Source organism: Heterodontus francisci, chromosome 35, assembly GCF_036365525.1.
Source record: "Heterodontus francisci isolate sHetFra1 chromosome 35, sHetFra1.hap1, whole genome shotgun sequence".
Classification (NCBI taxonomy): Eukaryota; Metazoa; Chordata; class Chondrichthyes; order Heterodontiformes; family Heterodontidae; genus Heterodontus; species Heterodontus francisci.
Window position 1 is genome coordinate 20,433,280 of NC_090405.1, and position 25,303 is coordinate 20,458,582.

Below are 25,303 nucleotides of genomic sequence, written 5' to 3' on the forward strand. Positions count from 1 at the left end.
CCAAAACTATCAGTGAGCTGAAGCTCATTACGATCATCATCATCAGAGGTCAGAACTACCTGGTGAAAGAAGACACTCTGAAGAAGGATCCACAATTATTCAAAGGCATCGACAAAGTGAAAAACAAGAAAATCGATGAGTCAATGCAAGCCAAACAACAGAAACACTGAAGAATTCCATTCCATTCCATTCCAGTCCAGAACCCAGTCCTGTTGTTTTTGGAGTCAGGTCACAATTACTGCAACAACTTTATATTCCCACTTGGCTATCTGTACATTTAGTTAATCAAGCTCTTTGAATCCAGCTCTCTGGTCCTCAAGCAGGCTCCATATGGAAATCAATTCCGCCTTCTGCAAGGCTGAAACCAATCAATGACCTTAAACTAAAAATACCAAAGAAGAAGGGCTTGTCCTGGATTTGAACCCAGGATCTCTCACACATTAATTAATCACTCACCCTAAGCAAGAATCATACCCCTAGATCAACATGCCACTGATATCAGAACTTCCTTTTAGCTCCTGTGGAATTTCACTGGCAGCCAAAGCCGATCATCCATTTTTTTTCAGAGCAAAGCAACATCCTGCAAATTCTGAAATAAAAACAGAAAGTGTTGGAAATGTTCAGAAACTCTGGCAGCATCTGTGGAGAGAGAAACAGAGTTAACCTTTCAGGGCGTTTACCTTTTGTTTGAGCCATCCTTTCACACTGCTTCTGTCCACCCAATCTCACTTTCTATTCTATCCAGATTCCACCCACTCACTACCTAAATACATTTATCATGAATTCCTTATATCTTTTAATAATGACAATTTTATATTTCTGGCCTTTGCTTTGGACTCCACCACAAGTGGAATCATGTCTCTATCAACCCAATCAAACCCATTCACTATTTCCTCACATTGCAATGTTTCTTTCACCCTGACAGACTATGGAGTTTCTGCTGCTTGATTGCAGTTCTTGCTTCCTGCCAGTAGATCTCACCTCACTCCAGTACAGTGAAGGTTACAAATCTGAGAGCACACAACAAGAAGTAATTGTTCACGTGACAGTGAACAGGTCCCTCTATTCCTGCACACTCTTTAGAACTGTGCCATTAAGTATATATTGCCTCTCCCTATTCCTTCTGCTAAAATGCATCACCTCACACTCGTCACTATTAAAATCCATCTGCACCTGTCTGCCCATTCTGCTAGCCTATCACTGTCTTGTTGCAGGTGGTTCATTTCATCCTCACTGTTTGCCACTTCTCCAAGTTTGGTGTTATCGGCATATTTTGAGATTCTACTCTATATTCCAAGATCCAAGTCATTTATCTGTAGCAAATAAAAAGCAGTGGTTCCAGCAGTGACCCTTGGGGAACAGCACTGTCGACAACCTTCCAGTCTGAGAATGAACCATTTATTACGACTTGCTGTTTTCTGTCCTTAAGCCAATTTTCTATCCAATTGGACACTGACCCTCCTATTCCATGAACCTCAATCACCCTTTTATGTGTCGTTTCTTAAAATCCACATAAACAACATCCACTGCATTCCCTTCATAAACCTTCTCTGTTAGTTCATCAAAACATGCAGTTAGATTAGTCAAGCATGAACTCCCATGTATAAATCCATGCTCACTCTCCTCAATTAACTCAAACCTCTCCAAGTGACTGTTCATTTTTTCCCTGATTGTTCTTTCTAAAACCTTAGCCACCACTGCTGTTAATCTAACTGGCCTGTAGTTAGCCGGACTGTCCTTACACCCTTTCTTGAATAAGGGTGTCACATTTGCCACTGTTTAATCCTCTGACACCTCCCCCATATCCAGGGAAGATTGGAAGATTATAGCAAGCCTTTCTGTTCTCTGCATCCACATTTCCTTTCGCAATCTGGGATGAAAGCCATCCGGACCAGGTAATTTATCTTCCTGAAGCATAACCAGCCTTTTCAGTACCTCCCTCTCTCAATTTGTACCCTCTCCATTGCCTCTACACTCTCCACTTCTACTGATATTTTGTCAAATTCCACTTCCTTAGTGATCATTGATACAAGGTACTCATTGACTAGATTAACATTGCCCTGCAGTTCTAAGTATATATTACCCTCTTTGTCCCTAATGGGGCCCACTTCACCGCTTACTACCTGCTTATTATTTATATACTGCTCGAAGATTTTTGGGTTCCCTTTCATGTTGACTGCCATTCTATTCTCGTAGAGATAGAGAATAAGCTAAATAGAGAAGATATAAATATTTCCCATCCTTGGGTGTGGTGGAATATTTTTATGCCGTGAGTGGTAATGACCTGACCCACGAGTGTGGTGGAAGTAGAGACAATCAATGATTTGAAAAGGAAATTGGATGGATACCTGAAGCAAAGGAACTTGCAGGAGGAAAGGGATCGAGCAGGTGAGTGGAACTGAGTAGCTGGCTCCGATAATTGCTGCAGTAACTGCGATCCCCCTTAATTTTGTACAAGGTGACAATGTTTGCTTCACGCATGTTTTGAGCCCTTGTTGAGCTGGACTATGGAGGGCTCACTGTCCAGTTCCTCCATGACAGGGAAGTCTTGAATGGCACTGAGAGCTACTTCAGTGACAATGTTCTCCGTTATGTAGAGTTCAAGGTAATGCTCCACTCACCTTTCCATCTGCTTGTTCGGTTCAGTGATGATCACCCATGTCTTTGTCTTCAAAAGGTGCTGATTTAGTTACTACTGGGTCCATTGCTTTCTTAATTCCTTCATACATCCCTCTAGCAAACCCGGATTCAGCAGCAGAGTTTTAACCAGTATTGATTGGTGCAGTGCTGAGCAGTCTGCAGAGACTTGTTTCTGGCTGCTCTGAGAGCATCTAGATGTTGTTTGCTGGGGACTTGTTTGTAGTTCATGAGAGCGCTCCTCTTAGTTGCAGTAACTGACTCCATTTCAGTCCAATAAGCCTCAAACCAGTCAGCATTCCTCCCATCTCTTTTCCCATACACAGTGAGTGCAGAGTTATAGATGGTGGTGTGCAGATGATTCCACTTTGACACCGCACTGAGACCTTGAGCATTGTTGTCTGAAAGAGCCTGATCGAGGATGTTGATGAACTCCTGGGTCCTTTCTGGATCAGTGGTTCGGCAAGTGTTGATCAGAAGACGACCTTTCTTCATGGATGGATGAAGCTTCCTTGTCTGAAGCTTAACCTTGTTACACACCGGGGAGTGATCAGTGTCACAGTCAGCACTGTGATAGCTGCGAGTGATGAGGACACTGCTGAGGGTGGTATGTCTGGTGATGATAAGGTCTAGCTGGTGCCAATGGCATGATCTCGGATGTCTCCAGGACACCTTCTAGCACAGCTTGACCTGGAAGTAGCTGTTCATCACACAGAATCCATGGTGACAGCATAGCTCCTGCAACCTCTGTCCATTTTCGTTCATCTTGCCAATCCCCTGGTGCTCTATGCACATTGGCAAAGCTGTGTAGTCAGTATCCAAGCTTGTGTTGAAGTCTCCTAGAAGGTACAGTCCCTCAGTGCTGGGAATTCTTCTGATGGCAGTGTCAAGTGTCACATAGAATTGATCCTTGACATCTGGGGTGGAGGTGAGTGTCGGGACATAGATGCACATGAGATTAACTGGGCCCACGCTTATTGACAAGTGAAGAGTAAGAAGTCTCTCTGAGCCTACTGTGGGTGGTTCACTCATCTCAAGTGGCGTGTATTTTACTGTGAAACCCACTCCATGCTCACGAGTTGCCTCTTGGGCTTTCCCCTGCCAGAAGAAGGTGTAGTGTTTCTCTTTGAGGGATCCACTTTGAACGAGTCTAGTTTCTTGCAGCACAGCAATGTCCACATTGAGCCTTGTGAGTTCCTTGTCGATCACAGCTGTCTTGTGTGTGTCATCAACCTGCAGAAGGTTGTGGGTAAGGCCAGGACACATGGTCCTTACATTCCAGCTTGTGATGCGAAGGACTGGTGTCTTCTTTGTTGAGTTTGTTTTTCTTGGTGCATATATTATCAATGCGCCTGTTGAGAGATGACTCTCTAAGCTCCAAGCACCCATTGAAGCAAGCAGGTCGTGGCTTCACAGCACCTAACTGACTGGGGGCTGCCCAGCTTGGAGTGAATGGTAGCTATCCAATGAGACACTAAGAGCTCTCCCACTGTCCGAAGTAACCCCTGGCGCTCATACTCTACACCAATTGAATGAGAGCTTATAATCAGTAACTGTTTATTCCCGGGTTGTGCCAATGTTTAACCACGAAGCTGGAGTGTCCTCTCTAGGGCACAGGCCTGGGCAAATAGTATGGAGACCCTGAGCATCAGGACCCCCTCTCAGCATTGCTCGTATTGTCCAAAGGAAAGGAAAAACCAGTACTGTTTGGTACCAGCTCTGCTGTAGGAGTCGCTGGAAAACTGCCTGAAAAGTAACAGGTAACCGCCTCCAGGACTCCACTCCGGATTTACTGTCCAGGTTTACTGCCTCAGCCTTCTTATTTATTTATTTAGAGATATAGTACTGAAACAGGTCCTTCCAGCCCACCGAGTCTGTACCGACCATCAACCACCCATTTATACTAATCCTACATTAATCCCATATTCCTACCACATCCCCTCAATTCCCCTACCACTTCCCTGCTTTTGTACTCAATGCCTCTATTTATAAAGCCCAAGATCCCATTTGCTTTGCGAACCACTCTCGCAATATGTCTTGCCACCTTCAAAGATTGATGCACATGAACCCCAAGTTCCTCTATTCCAACACACTCTTTAGAACTGTGCCATTAAGTAAATATTGCCTCTCCCTATTCCTTATGCCAAAATACATCACCTCACACTTGTCACTATTAAATTCCATCTGCCACCTGTCTGCCCATTCTGCTAGCCAATCACTGTCCTGTTGCAGGCAGTTCACATCATCTTCACTGTTTGCCGCTCCTCCAGGTTTGGTGTCATCGGCATATTTTGAGATTCTACTCTGTATTCCAAGATCCAAGTCACTTACCTCGAGCAAAAAAAGCAGTGGTTCTAGCACTGACCCTTGGGGAACACCACTGTCGACTATCCTCCAGTCTGACAAAGAACCATTTAATAAGACTCGCTGTTTTCTGTCCTTAAACAAATTTTCTATCCAATTGGACACTGACCCTCCTATACCACGAACCTCAATTTTGTTAACCGCCCTTTTATGTGGTACCTTGTCAAACGCTTCCTTAAAATCCATATAAACAACATCCACTGCATTCCCTTCATCAAGATGCTCTGTTAGTTCATCAAAAAATGCAGTTAGATTAGTCAAGCATGAACTCCCATTTATAAATCCATGCTCACTCTCCTTAATTAACTCGAACCTCTCCAAGTGACTGTTGATTTTTTACCCTGATTATTCTTTCTAAAACCTTACCCACCGCTGCTGTTAATCTAACTAGCCTGTAGTTACCCGGACTGTCCTTACACCCTTTCTTGAATAAGGGTGTCGCATTTGCCACTGTTTAATCCTCTGGCACCTCCCCCGTATCCAGGGAAGATTGGAAGATTATAGCAAGCCCTTCTGTTATCTGCATCCGCATTTCCTTTCGCAACCTGGGATGTGAGCCATCCGGACCAGGTGATTTATCTTCCCTAAGCACAGCCAGCCTTTTTAGTACCTCCCTCTCCTAATTTGTACTCTCTCCATTGCCTCTACTTTCTTCACTTCATGTGATATTTTGTCAAATTCCACTTCCTCAGTGATCACTGATGCAAAGTACTCATTAAGTAGATTAACATTGCCCTGCACCTCTAAGCTTATATTATCCTTTTTGTCCCTAATAGGCCCGACTCAACCTCTTACTACCCACTTATCATTTTCATGCTGCTCGAAGATTTTTGGGTTTCCTTTCATGTTGACTGCCAGTCTATTCTCATAGAAATAGAGAATAAGCAAATATAGAAGATGTAAGTATTTCCCATCCTTGATGAGGTGGAATTTTTTATGTTGTGGGTGGTAATGTCTTGGCCCACGAGTGTGGTGGAAGCAGAGACAATCAATGATTTGAAAAGGAAATTGGATGGATACTTGAAGGAAAGAAACTTGCAGGAGGAAAGGGATCGAGCTGGTGAGTGGAACTGACTAGATTGCTCCGGGGAGAGCCAGCATGGACGTGATAGGCCAAATGACCACCTTCTATATTGGAAATGACTCTGTGTTGTTTCTCAAATTCAATCCACTGGTGCTTGGTAAATAATTTCAAAGTAAATTGTGCAACTGGAAAATCAGAACCAAGGCAAGGGACGCATAAGGAAGCGAAATTGCTGAAACCTGGAATTGAACCAGGGACCTTTAGATCTTCAGTCTAACGCTCTCCCAACTGAGCTATTTCAGCCCTACATTAACAGTGGCTTGGTGTCCTTGTTTTGGAAGAAAATACATACATTCAAGTTTTCCAAAAAATTAAAGAACACAACATGTGAGTAATATTCCCCATTGCTTTCTCAGTACTGATGGATTGTGAAGCGGGAGACAGCCAGAAGTGCCACTGAGCCGCACAGACCCCGAGCTGAGAATGAAATGAGATCAAATTCAATCTTTCATAGTGAGATGCTGCTGAGAGGTAAGAGTCCTGAATCAAAGCGAGACTTGCTCATTTCAAACACTCCCTGTACTCTCTGCTCATGAAGCCTTAAAAAAGGGAAAAACAGAATGGCACTCAAACTCACAACCCTGCCATTAAAAGTCTCATATTCGACTGACAGAACTATCACTTCTACTCGGTCTCTTATTGGATGGATGCAACTCCAACGCAGGGATGGCATTCAAATCCTCCCATGGGTCCACATGTCAGACTGAGTTCCATGTTGTAGACTCAAGCAAAGGAAATCTGCTCAGTTCCAGAACTATCAGCGAATTGAAGCTGATTACGATCAACATCATCAGAGGTCAGAACTACCTGGTGAAAGAAGACACACTGAAGAAGGATCCACAATTATTCAAAGACATCGACAAAGTGAAAAACAAGAAAATCGATGAGTCAATGCAAGCCAAACAACAGAAACACTGAAGAATTCCATTCCATTCCAGAACCCAGTCCTGTTGTTTTTGGAGTCAGGTCTCAATTACTGCAACAACTTTATATTCCCACTTGGCTATCTGTACATTTAGTTAATTACAATTTTGTCGACAAGCTCTTTGAATCCAGTTGTCTGGTCCTCAAGCCAGCTCCGTATGTAAGTCAATTCCACCTTCTGCAAGGCTGAAACCAATAGATAACCTTAATCTACAAATGCCAGCAGGCCAGGGCTCATCTGGGATTAGAAACTTGGATTTCTTACATGTTAATCAACCACATTCCCTAAGCGAGAATCATACCCCTAGACCAACGAGCCACTGACAGGTCAGGTTTCTTTCGCTGCTGTGGAATTTCACTGGAACCCCCCAGCCAATCATCCATTTTTTTTTCAGATCAAAGCAACATCCTGCAAATGCTGAAATAAAAACAGAAAGTGCTGGAAATGTTCAGCAGCTCTGGCAGCATCTGTGCTGAGAGAAACACAGTTAACGTTTCAGGGCACTCACCTTTTGTTTCAGCCATCCTTTCAGACTGCTTCTGTCCATCCAATCTCACTTTCTATTCTATTCACATTCTAACCATTCACTACGTTACTACATTTTTCATGAATTCCTCATTTCTTTTATTAATGACAATTTTGTATTTCTGGCCTTTGCTTCAGACACCACCACAAGTGGAATCATGTCTCCATCTACCCAATCAAACCACTTCGCTGTATCCTCACATTGCAATGTTTCTTTAACCCTGACAGACTGTGGAGTTTCTGCTGCTTGATTGCAGTTCTTGCTTCCCGCCAGTAGATGTCACCTCACTCCAATACAGTGAAGTTTACAAATCTGAGAGAGACACAACAGGAAATAATTGTTCACATTATAGTGAATGTGTGGGATTTAGAAATACTCGGAGTGGAGACGAGTTATTATTGCACTCTGCTATTACATCTTTTATAATGGACTCCAGCATTTTCCCCACGACTGATGTCAGGCTAACCGGTATATAATTCGCTGTTTTCCTTCTGCCTCTTTTTTTAAATAGTGGAGTTACATTAACTACCGTCCAATCCATTGGAACTGTTCCAGAGTCTACAGAATTTTGAAAAAAGACCAGAAATGCATCTGCTATTTCAAGGGCCACCTCCTTAAGTACTCTGGGATGTAGATTATCAGTCCTTGGGGATTTATCGGCCTTCAATCCCATCAATTTCCCAAACATTCCCTACTAATACAGATTTCATACACTTCCTCCTTCTCATTAGACCCTATGTTCCCCAACATTTCTGGGAGGTAATTTGTATCGTCCTTTGTGAAGACAGAACCAAAGTATGTATTTAATTGGTCTGCCATTTCTTTGTTCCCCATTATAAATTCCCCCTTTTCTGACTGTAAGGGACCCACATTTGTCTTCACTAATCTTTTTCTCTACACATATCTATAGAAGCTTTTACAGTCAGTTTTTATGTTCTCTGCTAGCTTACTCTCATACTCTATTTCCCCCTTCTTAATCAATCCTTTTGTCCTCCTCTGCTAAATTCCAAACTGCTCACAATCTTCAGGTTTGCTGCTTGTTCTGACCATTTTATATTTCTCCTCCTTGGATCTAATACTTTCCTTAATTTCTTTTGTAAGCCACAGTTGAGCCACCCTTCCTGTTTTACTTTTGCACAGACAGGAATGAACAGTTGTTGTAATTCATCCATGAGCTCTTTAAATGCTAGCCATTGCCTATCCACTGTCAACCCTTTAAGTAACGTTCCCCAATCTATCATCGCCAACTCCCGCCTCATACCTTCATAGTTTCCTTTGTTTAGATTCAGGACCCGAGTCTCGGAATCAACTCTCTCACTCTCCATCTTAATGAAGAATTTTATCATATTATGGGCGCACTTCCCCAAGGGACCCCACACAACAAGATTGTTAACTAATCCTTTCTCATTACACAATACCCAGTCTCGGATGGCCTGTTCTCTAGAGGTGTTATACACCTCTATCAATTCTCCACTCAATCTCCTTTGATATAGGCAGAATAATCCTAGCTTTTCCAACCTAACCTTGTAGCTAAAATCTCCCATCCCTGGATCCATTCTGGTAAATCGCCTCTGCATCCTCTCAAGGACCCTCACATTCTTTCTAAAGTCTGCTGAGCAGAACTGGAAGCAACACTCCAATTGGGGCCTAACCAGAGTTTTATAATGGTTCAGCATAACTTCCCTGCTTTTGTACTCAATGCCTCTATTTATAAAGCCCAAGATCCCATATGCTTTGCGAACCACTCTCGCAATATGTCTTGCCACCTTCAAAGATCGATGCACATGAACCCCAAGTCCCTCTATTCCAGCGCACTCTTTAGAACTGTGCCATTAAGTATATATTGCCTCTCCCTATTCCTTATGCCAAAATACATCACCTCACACTTGTCACTATTAAATTCCATCTGCCACCTGTCTGCCCATTCTGCTAGCCTATCACTGTCCTGTTGCAGGCAGTTCATATCATCCTCACTGTTTGCCACTCCTCCAAGTTTGGTGTCATCGGCATATTTTGAGATTCTACTATGTATTCCAAGATCCAAGTCACTTACCTTGAGCAAAAAAAGCAGTGGTTCTGGCACTGACCCTTGGGGAACACCACTGTCGACTATCCTCCGGTCTGACCAAGAACCATTTAATATGACTCGCTGTTTTCAGTCTTTAAAACAATTTACTATCCAAATGGACACTGACCCTCCTAATCCATGAACCCCAATTTTGTTAACCACCCTTTTATGTGGTACTTTATAAAATGCTTTCGTAACATCCATATAAACAACATCCACTGCATTCCCTTCATCAGCATTCTCAGATAGTTTATCAACAAATGCAGTTAGATTCGTCAAGCATGAACTCCCATTGATAAATCCATGCCCACTCTCCTGAATTAACTCAAACCTCTCCAAAGGACTTGATTTTTTCCCTGACCTGTTGGTCTTGTGCTTATAGCAAGCTCACCATAGAGCATGTATTTGGCAATGTGACCGTCATCCATTTGGCCCAGTCAACAGAGTCACCGCTGACTCAAGAGGGCAAACATGCTGCGGATCCCTGCACGCTGGTGTACTTCCGCATTCGGCACTCTGTCCTGCCAGGAGATGCCCAGTATCCATCTGAGGCAGTGGAGGTGGAAGCTGTTCAGCCGCTTTTTTTGGCTTGTATAAGTTGTTGATGCTTCTCTACTATAAAGGAGGGTGCTGAGAACACAAGCCTGGTACACGTGGAGCTTTGTATTTTCGGTCAGTTTGCTGTCGGTTCACACTTGTCTTCTCAACTTTGACATGACAGCTGCAGCATTGGCAATCCTGGTGCTGATTTCAGTATCAAGGGACAGATTGCTGGTGATTGTTGATTGAAGGTATGTGAAGCTGTTGACAACCTCCAAAGTGAGGTTGTCGTTGTTGATGGAAAGTTGTGTCTCTACGTCCTGGCCCATAACTTTCATCTTCCTGATGCTGATCGTCAGTCCAAACTCTTTGCAGGCCAGGGAGAACCGATCTACAAGCTGCTGTGACTGAACTTCATTATGGGATGTCAGCACAGCATCATCAGCAAACAGCAACTCACAGACTAGGAATTTCCCCACTTTGGTCTTGGCGCACAGTCTTGCCAAGTTGAACAGCTTGTCGTCAGCTCTGATGTGCAGGTGAACACCCCCATCTGAGTCATTGAAAGTGTACAATAGCAGCATGGAGAAGAATATGCCAATTATAAAGGATGTGATAACTAGACAGTGAGAAAATAATGATATGATTGGGCAGAGTCAACATAGATTTATGAAAAGGAAAACAGGTTTGAAAAACCTCTTGAGTTTTTGAGGATGTTACCTATAGAACAGATAAAGGAGAACCAGTGGATGTGTGGTATTTTCATTTTCCTTTGGTAAGGTCCCACACAGGAGGTGAGTAAACAAAATTAGAGCACATAGGCTTGGGGATAATATACTGATATGGATTGAGAATTGGTTAACAGACCGAAAACAGAGAGCAGGAATAACGGGTCCTCCTCAGGATGGCAGGCTGTTACTATTGGGGTACTGCAAGGATCAGTGTTGGAGCCACAGCTGTTAACAACCTATATAAATGATTTGGATGTGGGGATTAAATGTAATATTTCCAAGTTTGCAGATGACACAAAGCTCGGTGAAGTGTGAGTTGTGAGGAGGATGCAGAGAGGCTTCCAGGGGACCTGGAGCGGCTCAGTGAATGGGCAAGAACATGGAATATAATGTGAATAAGTGTGAAGTTATCCACTTTGGTGGAATAAACAGAAAGACAGAGTATTTCTTAAATGGTGAGAGGTTGGGAAGTGTCGATGTCCAAAGGGACCTGGGTGTCCTTGTTCCTGAGACACTAAAAGCTCTTGTGCAGGTGCAGCAATCAATTAGGAAGGCAAATGGTATGTTGTACCCACACGAGGGGTCATGAGTACAGGAGTAAAGATGTCTTGTTGCAATTGTATAGAGCCTTGGTGAATCCGCACTGGAGTATTGTGTACAGTTTAGTCTCCTCATCTTATGAAGGAAATACTTGCCAAAGAGGGAGTGAAACAGAGGGTCAACAGACTAATTTTTTTTGCATTTATTTCATTTCATCTCAGTTTGTTCAGTTTGCTTACCTACTGTTTTTTTTCAGGTTTGTACTTGCTGCTGTTCAATATTCAGTCCGTTAACACCTAATCTGTACTAATGCTTTGTCTTTCAACACACCATTAACATATTGTTTGCCTTTGCTGCATGACCTTTTGGTCAGCTATGTGGCCTGGTCCAATCTACTCCTTCCCCTTTGTTATCTCTTGCCCCACCCCCACCTCACTTGCTTATAACCTGTGACTTTTCTAATATATGTCAGTTCCGAAGAAGGGTCACTGACCTGAAACGTTAACTCTGCTTCTCTATTCACAGATGCTGCCAGACCTGCTGAGTGGTTCCAGCATTTCTTGTTTTTATGTCACCAGACTAATCCCTGGGATGGTGGGATTGTCTTATGAGGAAACTGGGCCTGTATTCCTTAAAGTTTCGAAGAATGAGAGGTGATCTGATTGAAACTGACAAAATTCTTACAGGGCGTGACAGTGTGGATGTAGACAGGATGTTTGCCCTGGTTGGTGAGTCTAAAACCAAAGGACATCGTCTCAGAATAAGGAGTAGGCCATTTAAAACTGAGATGGGTGGAATTTCTTCACTCAGACGGTGGTGAATCATTGGAATACTGTGCCCCAGAGGGCTGTGGCAGCTCAATCATTGAGCATGTTCAAGACAGAAATTGATAGAAATCTTGATACTCATGACATCAAGGGATATGGGGATAGCATGGGAAAGGGGCTTTGAGGTAGGTGATCAGCGATGATCGAACTGAATGGCAGAGCAGGCTCGATGGGCTGAATGGCCTACTCCTATGTTCCTCTGTTCCTAAGAGAGCTGGCGCCAGCGTGCAGCCCTGCTTTACCCCACTGCTGATCTTGAAAGCGTCTGATGTTGCTCCATTGTAACTGATGGAACTGTGCATGTTCTCGTGGAAAGAAGAGATGATGCCCAAGAGGTCAGGAGGGCAGCCTATGTTCCATCGCAGTTTGAAGAGGCCGTCTCTGCTGACAAGATCAAAGGCCTTAGTGATGTTAATAAAAATGTGTGAGGCTCTGTGGCGCAATGGATAGCGTGTTGGACTTCTAAATGATGACTAAGAAGATGTTCAAAAGTTGTGGGTTCAAGTCCCACCAGAGTCAGATTTTGGACCAGAAACAGAGGAGCACAACGGAACAACAAATGAAGAAATGCGCCAAAAGCACAGACTCGGAGACAGAGCGAGAGAGAGAAGAGCAGAGCAGGGGAAAAAAAATCGAGGAGTGACGTCACTATGGAGAGTGAGAGCAGGGAAACAGAGAGCCGCTGGGGTGAGTTTACAGGATTTGGTTCTTTCTTCGGTGCAGTGGAAGGAGCTGTTTGGTGAGGATCTGGTAAGCTGTGACATCACAGGCAAGCAGGTAGTTGATTGGTTTGGAAGAACCGACCTGCTTGATGCGCATCTGGTAAGTGATTAAGGTCCATTTTAGTCCTCACGTTTAAAATAGTAAACAAACTAGTGGTAAGTTTAATAAAATATGCAATAAAATGAATAATTGAATAAAATATTTAAGTAGTTAATTGAAACACGTTAAGGATGACCGGACAGGTGATGTGTCACAGCTGCAGCATGTGGGAGCTCCTGGATGCCAGTGTGATCCAGGGCAAACACGTCTGCAGTAAGTGTTTGCGGCTCAAAGAGGGAGAAAAAAGGAATGTAGTGGTAGTAGGAGACAGTATAGTAAGGTGGATTGACTCTGTTCTCTGCAGCAAAGAGCAAGAGTCCAGACGGCTGTGTTGCCTGCCGGTGCCAGGATTCAGGACATCTGCTCAGGGCTGGAGCGAAACATACAATGGGAGGGGGAGGATCCAGTCGTCATGGTCCATGTCGGTACCAACGACATAGGCAGGACAAGGATAGAGGTTCTGCATCGTCAGTATGAGGAACTCGGCACCAAATTAAGAAGCAGAACCTCAAAGTTAATCATCTCTGGATTATTATCTGAGCCACGTGCAAATTGGCATAGGACAAATAAGATTAGAGAAAGTAATGTTCGGCTGAAAGACTGGTGTGGTAGTAGTGGGTTCTGGTTCGTGGGATATTGGCACCAGTACTGGGGAAAGAGGTGGCTGTACCGTTGGGACGGTCTACACCTGAACCGTGCCGGTGCCGGTGTTCTAGCGAGCCACATAACGAGGGAAGTAGAGACGGTTTTAAACTGAATAGTGGGGGCAAGGGATCAAATTTGGGAAGATATGGTGAATCAAGGAGGAGAGACAAGGCAAGAGAGAAAGGTATAAATATGGGAAATGATAAACAGACTGTGACAGGAAGGGACAGAATGTACAAATCTAAGAGTAAATCGACAGATAAGGCTAGAGGTGACAAAAATAATAAAAGGACAAAACTAAATGCTCTGTATCTGAATGCATGGAGCTTTCGAAACAAAACAGATGAACTGAGAGCACAAATAGAATAAATAAGTACGATCTGATAGTCATTACAGAGACATGGCTGCAGGGCGACATAGATTGGGATGTGAATATTGGAGGTGACATGGCATTTTGGAAGGACAGGAAGCTAGGAAAAGGTGGCGGGGTAGCTCTGTTAATTAATGATGGTATTAGCGTAATAGAGAGGGATGACCTGAGTTCTGGAGATCAGGATGCAGAAGCAGTTTGGGTACAAATGAGAAATCATAAAGGCAAGAAGTCACTTGTGGGAGTGGTGTACAGGCCACCTAACATTAACCACACTGTCGGATGGGATATAAAGGAAGAAATAATGGCAGCTTGTCAGAAAGGTACTGTGATAATTATGGGGGATTTTAATCTACAGATAGACTGGAAAATTCAGATGGGCAGAGGTAGCCTAGATGAGGAGTACATAGAATGTTTTGGGGATAATTTCTTGGAACAATACGTTCTGGAGCCAACCAGAGAGCAGGCTATACTAGACCTGGCATTGTGCAACGAGATAGGATTAATTAATGACCTCATAGTTAAGGTGCCCCTAGGTAGTAGCGATTATAATATGATTGAATTTTACATTCAGTTTGAGGGAGAGGAGAGTGGGTCCCAGACTAGTATTTTAAATTTAAATAAGGGCAATTATAAGGTCATGAAAGCAGAGCTAGCTAAAGTGAACTGGCAAATTAGGTTAAGGGATAAGTCAATAGAGATGCAGTGGCAGACATTTAAGGGGATATTTCAGAATACACAGAATAGTTACATTTCAACGAGAAAGAAAAGTTCCAAAGGTGGGACTCACCATCCATGGTTCACGAAAACAGTTAAAGATACTATCAAACTTAAAGAAAAAGCCTATAATTGTGCAAAGGTGGGAGGCAGGTCAGAAGATTGGACAGAATATAAAAAAAACAGCAAAGAAAGACTAATAGATTGATAAGGAAGGTAAAATTAGAGTATGAGAGAAAGCTCGCAAGGAATTTCAAGACAACTAGTAAGAGTTTCGATAGATATTTTAAAAAGAAAAGAGTTAACAAAGCGACTGTTGGTCCAATAGAAAGTGTGTCTGGGGAATTAATAATGGATAATTAAGAGATGGCAGATGAATTGAACAGATACTTTGCATCGGTCTTCACTATTGAGTATACAAATAACATCCCAGTATCAGCCGTATATCAGGAAATTGAAGGGATGGAGGAACTCAAGAAAATTACAATCACCAGGGAAGTGGTACTAAACAAATTGTTGGAGCAGCGGGTTGTCAAGTCGCCAGGTCCTGAATTGGCTAGTGAGATAGTTGATGCGCTGGTTTTAATATTCCAAAATTCCCTAGATTCGGGAAGGTTCCGTTAGATTGGAAAAGAGTGAATGTAACTCATTTATTCAAAAAGGGAGGGAGACAGAAAGCAGGAAACGACAGGCCAGTTAACTTAACATTTGTCTTAGGGAAAATGTTTGGAGCTATTACAGAGGATGTTATAGCAGGGCATTTAGAAAAAATTAAGGTAATCAGGCAGAGTCAACATGGTTTTTTGAAAGGGAAATCATGTTTAACCAATTTATTGGAGTTCTTTGAGGGAGTTACATGTGCTGTGGATAAAGGGGAACCAGTGGATGTATTGTATTTCGATTTCCAGAAGGATAAGGTGCCATATCAAAGGTTATTGCAGAAAATAAAAGCTCATGGTGTCGGGGGTAACATCTTGGCATGGATCGAAGATTGGCTAGCTGACAGGAAACAGAGAGTCAGCATAAATGGGTCATTTTCTGGTTGGCAAGAAGTAACGAGTGGTGTGCCACAGGGATCTGTGCTGGGGCCTCAACTTTTTACAATTTATATAAATGACTTAGATGAAGGGACTGAAGGTATTGTTGCTAAATTTGCTGATCACAATGATAGGTAGGAAAGTAGGTTGTGAAGAGGACATAAAGGGGCTACAAAGGGATATAGATAGGTTAAGTGATTGGGCAAAGACCTCGCAAATGGAGTATAATGTGGGAAAGTCGGAAATTGTCCACTATGGCAGGAAGAATAAAAAAGCACATTATCTAAATGGTGAGAGATTGCAGAGCTCTGAGATGCAGAGGGATCTGGGTGTCCGAGGGCATGAATTGCAAAAGGTTAGTATGCAGGTCCAGCACGTAATTAGGAAAGCTAATAGAATGTTATCATTTATCACCATGGGAATTGAATACAATCGTAGGGAGGTTATGCTTCAGCTATACAGGACATTGGTGAGACCTCTTCTGCAGTACTGAGTACAGTACTGGTCTCCTTATTTGCGGAAGGATGTAAATACATTGGAGGTAGTACAGAGAAAGTTTACGAGACTAATACATGGAATGGCTGGGCTGTCTTACGAGGAAAGATTGGACAAGCTAGGCTTGTCTCCGCCAGAGTTTAGAAGAGAAAGAGGCGACATGATTTGTTATTTAATTTATTAATTGACAAATTAGCTATCCTCCAGTCTTCCGGTACCTCACCCGTGGCTAACGATGATACAAAAATCTCTGCCAGCGCCCCAGAAATCTCCTCCCTTGCTTCCCATAGCATCCTAGGATACATCTGATCAGGCGCTGGGGATTTATCCACCTTAATGCGCTTCAAAACCTCCAACACCTCCTCCTTTGTAATGTTGATATGCTGCAGGATATCGCTGTTCCCTCCCTTGAACTCACTAGCTTCCATGACCTTCTCCACGGTAAATACAGACGAGAAATATTCATTTAAGACCTCGCCCATTTCGCGTGGCTTCACACATAGATTGCCACACTGATCCTTAAGGGGACCTACTCTCTCCCTAGCTACCCTTTTACTCTTAATATACTTATAGAATCTTTTAGGATTCTCCTTTATCTTATCTGCCAGGGAAATCTCATGGCCCCTTTTCGCCCTCCTAATTTCCTTCTTAAGTATACTCCTACATCCCCTATACTTCTCGAGGGACTCGCTCGATCCCAGCTGCCTATACCTGACGTATGCCTCCTTCTTTGTCCTGACCAGACCCTCAATATCCCTCGTCAACCGAGGTTCCCTAAACTTGCCAGCCTTGCCCTTCCATCTAACAGGAACATGCTGGCCCTGAACTCTTCCTATCTCACTTTTAAAAGCCTCCCACTTGCCAGACGTCCCTTTACCTGTAAACAGCCTGTCCCATTTCAACTTTTGAGAGTTCCTGTCTGATGCCATGGAAATTAGCCTTCCCCCAATTTAGGACTTCAACCTGAGGACCAGTCCTATTCTTTTTCATAACTATCTTGAAGCTAATGGAGCTATGGTCACTGGTCCCAAAGTGCTCCCCCACTGACACATCAACCACCTGCCCATCCTCATTTCCTCAGAGGAGGTCGAGTGTAGCCCCTTCTCTAGTCGGGCCATCCACGTACTGCTTCAGAAAACTATCCTGGATTCACTTAACAAATTCTTCCTCATCTGATCCCTTAGCACTAAGGCAGTCCCAGTCAATATTAGGGAAGTTAAAATCACCTACGATTACAACCCGATAATTCCTATACTTATATGTGATTTCCCTACATATATGCCCCTCCACTTCCCTCTGACTATTGGGGGGCCTATAGTATAATCCCATCAAAGGGATCACCCTTTTATTATTTCTAAGTTCTACCAGTATGGCCTCACTGGACATTCACCCCGGGATATCCTCTCTAAGTACTGCCGTGATGTCCTCCCTAATCAATAGTGCAACTCCCCCTCCTCTCTTACCTCCACCTCTGTCACGCCGGAAGGATCGGTACCGCGGAACATTGAGCTGCCAGTCCTGCCCATCCCTCAACCACGTTTCCGTAATAGCTACAATATCACAATCCCATGTACCGATCCATGCTCTGAGTTCATCTGCCTTACCTGTAAGGATACTTGCATTAAAGTAAATGCAGTTTAGCCTACCAGACCTTCCACGCTCCCTGTCCTGCCCCTGCCTGGCCTGCCTACTGGACTTGCTTGCTTTAACCTCTCCATTTGCCTCAACTATCTCATTGGAGAGACTACTACTTTGGGTCCCACCCCCGCTGCAAGACTAGTTTAAACCCTCCCGTGTATTACTATAAAATCTCCCTTCAAGGATATTGGTCCCCTTCCAGTTCAGATGCAACCCGTCCCTCTTGTACAGGTCACCTCTGCACCAGAAGAGATCCCAATGATCCAAGTACCTGAAGCCCTCCCGCCTTCGCCAGTCTTCAGCAACGCATTCATTTGCCTAATCCTCCTATTCCTACCCGCACTAGCACGTGTCACAGGGAGTAATCCTGAGATTACAACCCTAGAGGTCCTGCTCTTTAACCTTCTGCCTAACTCCTTATATTCACTTTGCAGAACCTCATCTCTCTTCCTGCCTATGTCGTTCGTACCAATATGGACCACGATCTCTGGCTGCACACCCTCCCCTTTCAGAATTTCCTGCAGCTGCTCCGAAACATCCTTGACCCTAGTATTAGGGAGGCAACATACCATCCTGGAGTCTTGTTTGCGGCCACAGAAACGCCTATCTGCACCCCTTCTGATAGAATCCCCTATCACAATAGCTCTTCCACCCCTTTTCCTCCCCTGCGGTGCAGCAGAGCCCTCCGTGGTGCCACGGACCGCGCTGTTGCTCTTTTCCCCTGGGAGGTCTTCCCCCCAACAGTAACCAAAGCGGTGTATCTGTTTGAGAGGGGGATGGCCACAGGGGACTCCTGCACTACCTGCCTGCTCCTACTATTCCATCTGGTGGTCACCCATCCCTTTTCTGCCTGTGCATCCATTACCTGCGGTGCGACCACCTCACTAAACATGCTATCCATGACGTCCTCAGCTTCGTGGACGCTCCACAGTGAAACCACCCGCAGGTCCAGCTCCATAATGCGAGTAGCCAGTAGCTGCAGCTGGATACACTTCCTGCACACATGGTCGTCATGGAGACTGGGAGGGTTCCTGAATCCCCACATAGCGCAGGAGGAGCATATCACGGGGCTGAGCTCTCCTGCCATGACTTACCCTTAGATTAATTAGTTACTCCCTTAATTAAAAAATACTAATGACACTAGGGGCCTTGTTCTACCCACTACAATCTAAAGTCCTTCATAAGCTACACTGAATTAAAAAAACACTTTCGTAGTACTCAACTTATCAGCAGAGGTTTTTTTTTCAACTAAAAAACTTTGCCCTTTTCTTTATGATATTTAAATACACTAACAGCAGTGACTCACCAACCAATCACCTTGCAGCTCTCCTCTGACATCACAGTTGGCTTCTTTTTTTTCAAAACTCCAGCACACTGGAAGATCTCCACTCCACTCCCGGAAGGTAAGAGACTGGGCCTCGATCCTCGGATTGGATTTATAGGCTCCGCTCTCGGCGTTCTCCTCATATCGGTCCATATAGGTCTGCTCCGCTCCGCTCCTCTCCGCTCCCGGAAGGTAATTCACCAGCTTTTGCAGAAAAGTAGGTCTTAAGCTGTTGCAGTACCTGTTAGAAAGATAGTCTAAGCTATTCTGAAGCCATCTTCCAATGTCATCTACATGGAAGCAGGATTTTAAAGGATAAGATGTAGTTTTTAAAAGTCACTTCAATCTTGCTCGAGTCTTTACAAAGAAGCCAAGTAAATCTTGATAAAAAGTCATATACATTTAGAGATCTTTTAAAAGCACTTCAATCTTGTTAATAAAAAGTCAGATGTAAATTTAAGAACTCTGATAAGGCCATGCTAAAAACTTACATACAATTAAGAAATAAAATACAACATTTAAAATGTCTGAACTCCCTCTGAAAGTTGACCCCTGCTGCTGCCGGTGTCTTCCTGGAATAGTGGAGCTGTTGTGTCAACAGAAAAGTCCTTCCCGAGCAGGCCCTGAGCCTGTTGGTACCGGCTTTAATCCAACCCAGGTAAAAATCAGGGTACATTGTGGGCAATGAGCCCAAATTGCTGAACTACAGGTCCCTGTCACTTTAAAGAGTGGGCTGGTGCGATTATGATCAGAGGCTCCTTCTGAGCACATTTCTCACCACCACAACTTCCAGATGCTGGTGTTAGTGTGTGCATGTACTGGCAGTTGCAGTGCTGTTCAGACCCTCAATAGCAGTGAAAGTCTCAGAGTTCACCGCTATTGGGGCTGTAAAATCCAGGCCAATATCTCACAGTCCTGTTAGATTTGCTCTCCCTCTGTACAAAATCAAACTCCACACATTGTCTTTCACTCACTCCTGTTTCCAGCCCTGATGGTGCAGAAATCCCCTCTCAAAGGTACACAATCCAGTTGATTTCTGATCAAATACCTCCTTCCTCATTCAATAGAGGAAACAGAGACATGAACAGGAGTCAGGTGCAAGAAAGTTTCATCAACAGAGCAAAGAAAGGCACCAACAAAAGTCACACCTACTTTCCAAATCATTTCACTGGAATATTCTTTCACTTCTTTTGTAAGATGACTGCAATAAATCTGAAAATGAGCACCACGAGGTTTGTGTTCACTAGTCACTTGTTCTCCTGTGTTTGTCTGTCAGGTTTGTAATTCAGTTTGTATTGGATATTGAAGAGAATCTCTTTTCAAGATGATTGCACATTGTACTGTGTTTAAAGCAACCAACTTGTAAAATGGCAGAAAATGAATGTTTCAATACCTGTGTGACCAGATTCTTCCAATGCTTTTCAACAGCTAGATTGATGATGCTTGTAATCTGTATCCTGTGGAGAATGGGAGAGGAGAATAAAAACATGGTGCATGAACAGGACAGACTGTGTAAAATGGGAGCACAGAAATACTGCCACCTCATTGAAAGTTAATGAGATTTATTCGAAGTCAGACACCTGTCCACAATGAACAAGTGAATACATTAATTGTCCACTTTCAATCTAAATGGGACTGAGGTTCCAACAGAGAAGTTTTCTGGAAAATACCTGCTGCAGTTTTAAAATTGATGAACTGGAACATCTTATACTAACTTTCAAATAACTGGAGTGATTGTATAGTTCTCATAGTGGAGAGAAGGAGTTGTTTATAAATATAAGCAGAAAAACACATTTGTGGATTGGTGAATGAGCTTTAACTTTCTGAAATGTATTTGTCCATTGGTTGCAGGTCACTGGAAATTCTTTTTTACATTTCAATTGTAGCAGCAGCAGTTAACAGCAAAATGTCTGATTAATCAGAGTAGTGGGTCTGAGAAACACTTAAACAGCCGAGACCCTGTAAAACAGAACTCCAAGTAATATTTTAAATAAGGCACTGAACTGACAGAGCAGTAAAGGCCTGCTCAGGTCAGGAAAAAATACCCAACCCGAACCCGACAGAACCACATTGGACCCGAGCCCGACCCGGCCCGAGTATCTCCATTTATTCCCACGCCCAAACTAACCCGAACCTTACCCGACCACCGAAATGTTCACTTTATCTACCTCCCGATTCCGAATCTACAGGAAGCTGCAGCATGAGCGCAATGACGTCATAGAGATGCTCACTTGCTCACTGAGCAGACTCAGAGTTTCCCTCCTTGATGACCCGGACTCCCAGCTTAGGTTGGCTTTTCAACTTTTGACACTTATTAAACTCAACTTCCCAGCAGAGTTAAATGTAATACTTACTGTGTGTGTCCGACACGGACTCAGCCCGACCTGGACCCAGCCCGTCCCGAACCTGGCCCGCCCTGACCCGAGCCCGAAAGCCAGACCCGGAAGAGCGACCCGACACGACCTGAACCCGACACGGGTCCCGTCGGGTTCAGGTCGGGTGGCAGGCCTTTACAGAGCGGAGGTCAGATGAGGATTGAATTAATTTCAATCACTGAATCTGAACAAGAAGTAAATCTGCCAGGAATGGAAGCTTTTGCTTTATCTGTGAGCTTGTGGCGCAACTGTAGCGCGTCTGACTCCAGATCAGAAGGTTGTATGTTCAAATCACGTCAGGCTCAGTTATGTTTTGCAGCAGCTCAAGTTCCTGGATTTTATATCAGAAGAGAGCTCGACCTATTGGAATGTTCAGTGAATGGTTGAATTTCAAGATCAACTTCAATAGATTAAAGTCCTGATTTCTGGTTCCGTTCCATTTCCATGCTCAGTTCTTATTTCACACTGTTTTATATCAGAACAATGTTTCAGGGATGTGATGTGTCCATTGTTTGTACAATCGCTCTGTCACCCAGTGTGAGAAATAAAACACAAACCGCCCAGCGTGCGGCTCAAACCCATACCTGGCTCTGTCTATAGGCCGCTTAGTTCAGTTGGTTAGGACGCAGTGTTGATAACAACAAGGCTGTGGATTTGATCCCCATGTGCGCTGTCACATGGTCAGTCATTAATTTGACACATTTTTGTAACACTTAAAATCCAACTTTTAGATGCAAACAAGTTTACATAAAATGTCAAAGGGAATTTATTTTGAATAACATCCATTGCATCTTTGTCACTGGTCTGGAGTAACACAGAATTCTTTCCAATTATCTTCCGTTTGCTGATAAACATTGAACTCGTGGCCTGTTCTCGTTAATAGTCACGAGCAGCAAAAACAGACAGAGCAAGTCTGACCGCCCAGAGATGTGGAAAAGGCTTCAGTTTGGGACATATGCAGCAAATCAAATGTTCTCCCGGCCCCGAAAGATTCAAAAACTGGGGAAAAGGACACAAGGAGATAGAGAATAAGCTAAAGCTGACAATGTAAATATTTCCCATCCTTGATATCTCTCTATTCCAATCCAACCTTCAGAGTTGGGTAAATAATTTCAGTGTAAATTGTGCAGCTCAAGAGTCAAAACCAAAGGGCGATGCAGAATAAAGGAAAACTGCCAAAACCCCAGATTGAACCAGGGATCTTCAGTCTAACACACTCCCAACTGAGCTATTTCAGTCTCACAGGCTTGGGATGATAAGTGGCAAGTAACATTCGCACCACACAAGTGCCAGGCAATGACCATCTCCAACAAGAGAGAATCTAACCATCTCCCCTTGACATTCAATAGCATTACAATCACTGAATCCCCCACCATCAACATCATGGAGGTTACCATGGGTAGCCATACAAATAACGTGACTACAAGAGCAGGTCAGAGGCTTGGAATCCTGAGGCGAGTAATTACAGTGCAGCTGTTGGCTCCACCCCAGGGGTTGAATTTGTTCTGTAAACCATGAAGCAGCTTCCTCTCAAATCCCAGGTTTATCAATAAATCCTCTTACAAAAGCCCCAAAGTGTGATATATTCCTCTCACTCATCCATGACTCCTGACTCCCCAAAGCCTGTCCACCATCTGCAATTCACAAGTCAAGAGTGTGAAGGAATACTCTCCACTTGCCTGGATGGGTGCAATTCCAACTCAAGAATCTCAACACCGTCCAGGACAAAGCAGCCCACATGATTGGCACCCCATCTACAAACATTCACTCCCTCCACCATCGGCACACAGTGGCAGCAGTGTGTACCGTCTACAAGATGCACTGCAGCAATGCACCAAGACTCCTTAGACAGCACCTTCCAAACCCAGCGACCTTTACCACCGAGAAGGGCAAGGGCAGCAAATGCAGGGGATACCACCACCTGCAAGTTCCCCTCCAAGCCACACACCATCCTGACTTGGAACTATATCGCCGTTCCTTCACTGTCGCTGGGTCAAAATCCTGGAACTCCCTTCCTCACAGCACTGTGGGTGTACCTACCCCACATGGACTGCAGCGGTTCAAGAAGGCAGTTCACCACCACCTTCTCATGGGCAACTAGGGATGGGCAATAAATGCTGGCCTAGCCAGCGATGCCCACATCGCATGAATGAATGAATAAAAAAGTGAAGTATCCCTCGTGTCATTGTTTTGGTAGAAAATATAACCCTGGTGGAATTGCCCCTCCCAATCACACCTCACTTCATAGAACATAGAAAATGGAGAAAATTTATGGCACAGAATGAGACCATTTAGCAATCGTGTCTGTGCCAGCTGAAAAAGAGCGATCCAGCCCAATCCCACTTTCCAGGTCTTGGGAATGGGATCTGAACAGATGTCAGAGCTCACATTATGTGAATGTTCTGTTGAAGTGTTGGTGAGCTGATATACCAGGGGAGATTCACACTGTTGGACACAGTGTGAAATACATTCAAGTATTTATAAAACATTACAACATGTGAGTAATATTCCCCATTGATTTCTCAGCACTGATGAATTGTGAAGTGGGAGACAGCCAGAAGTCCCAGTGATCCACACTGACCCTGAGCTGAGAATGAAATGAGAAAAAGTTCAATCTTCAGCAGCGAGATGCTGCAGAGAGGTAAGAGTCCTGAATCAAGGAGAGACTTTCTCATCCTGCTGTTGAATCTCATTTCAAACACTCCTTGAACTCTCTGCCGAGGAATTCAGAGCTGGATAACGCCTGTAAAATCAGCCTAAAAAGGAAATAGAAAACACCCACCGTGGGCTCAAACTCAAAAACTTGAGATTCAGAGTTTCATGCTTTCATCGACTGAGCTCACCAGGCCTGAGACAGTGTCCCCGTCCTGTCTGTTATTGGACGGTGCAGCTGTTGGCTCCACCCCAGGGGCTGAATTTGTTCTGTAAACCATGAACCAGCTTCCTCTCAAATCCCAGGTTTATCAGTAAATCCTCTTACAAAAGCCCCAAAGTGTGATATATTCCTCTCACTCATCCAGAATAAAAGTTACATCTTTTGCTCTTTCTACCTTCCAAACATTGACTTCTATTTTACTCAGCATTTATTTCTCTCTCCTTTTTATGTTGTGCATTTCCTAATAAACATTTCATTTCAATTATTTATGAGGGATGAAATGAACAGAAAAGATTTTCTGCAATGGTCCCAGGGATGTGGGACAGAGTGAGTGGTTCGGATCTGGAATACACTGCCTGAGAGTGTGCTGGAGGCAGATTCAATCGTGGCTTTCAAAAGGGAATTGGATAAACACCTGAATAGAGAAAATTTGCAGGGCGACAATGAAAGGGCAGAGGAGTGGAATTAGCTGATCTGCTCTTGCAAAGAGCTGTCAAGGACATGATGGACTGAATGGTCTCCTTCTGTACTGTAACCATTTGATTCCTTGATTCTAACTCTGTCAAAGTTGTTCTGAACTTGCTCTGCTCCAAGGAGAACAACCCCAGCTTTTCCAGTGTCTGCACATAACTGAAGTTATGAGGAACCATGGGGAACCCACTGTAAACCTTCCTCCAGACAGAAATACAACTGTTCACCACCACACTGTGACCCAGCTGTTCACATGATTTGGATGCGGGGACCAAATGTAGTATTTCCAAGT

General features: G+C 43.8%; 1 protein-coding gene and 2 non-coding genes across 3 annotated transcripts in view; 2 read left to right on the forward strand and 1 right to left on the reverse strand.

The window, feature by feature from the left end:
* The window catches only part of LOC137350402 (histone H2A-like), an 85,693-nt gene that overhangs the window by 37,194 nt on the left and 23,196 nt on the right, over nt 1-25,303 (forward strand). The window lies entirely within an intron of this gene.
* On the reverse strand, nt 6,256-6,328 carry trnaf-gaa (transfer RNA phenylalanine (anticodon GAA)). The gene has a single exon. It is a non-coding gene; the product is annotated as a tRNA-Phe (tRNA).
* Nucleotides 12,671-12,761, forward strand: trnar-ucu (transfer RNA arginine (anticodon UCU)). Its single transcript is given in 2 exon segments — nt 12,671-12,707; nt 12,727-12,761. It is a non-coding gene; the product is annotated as a tRNA-Arg (tRNA).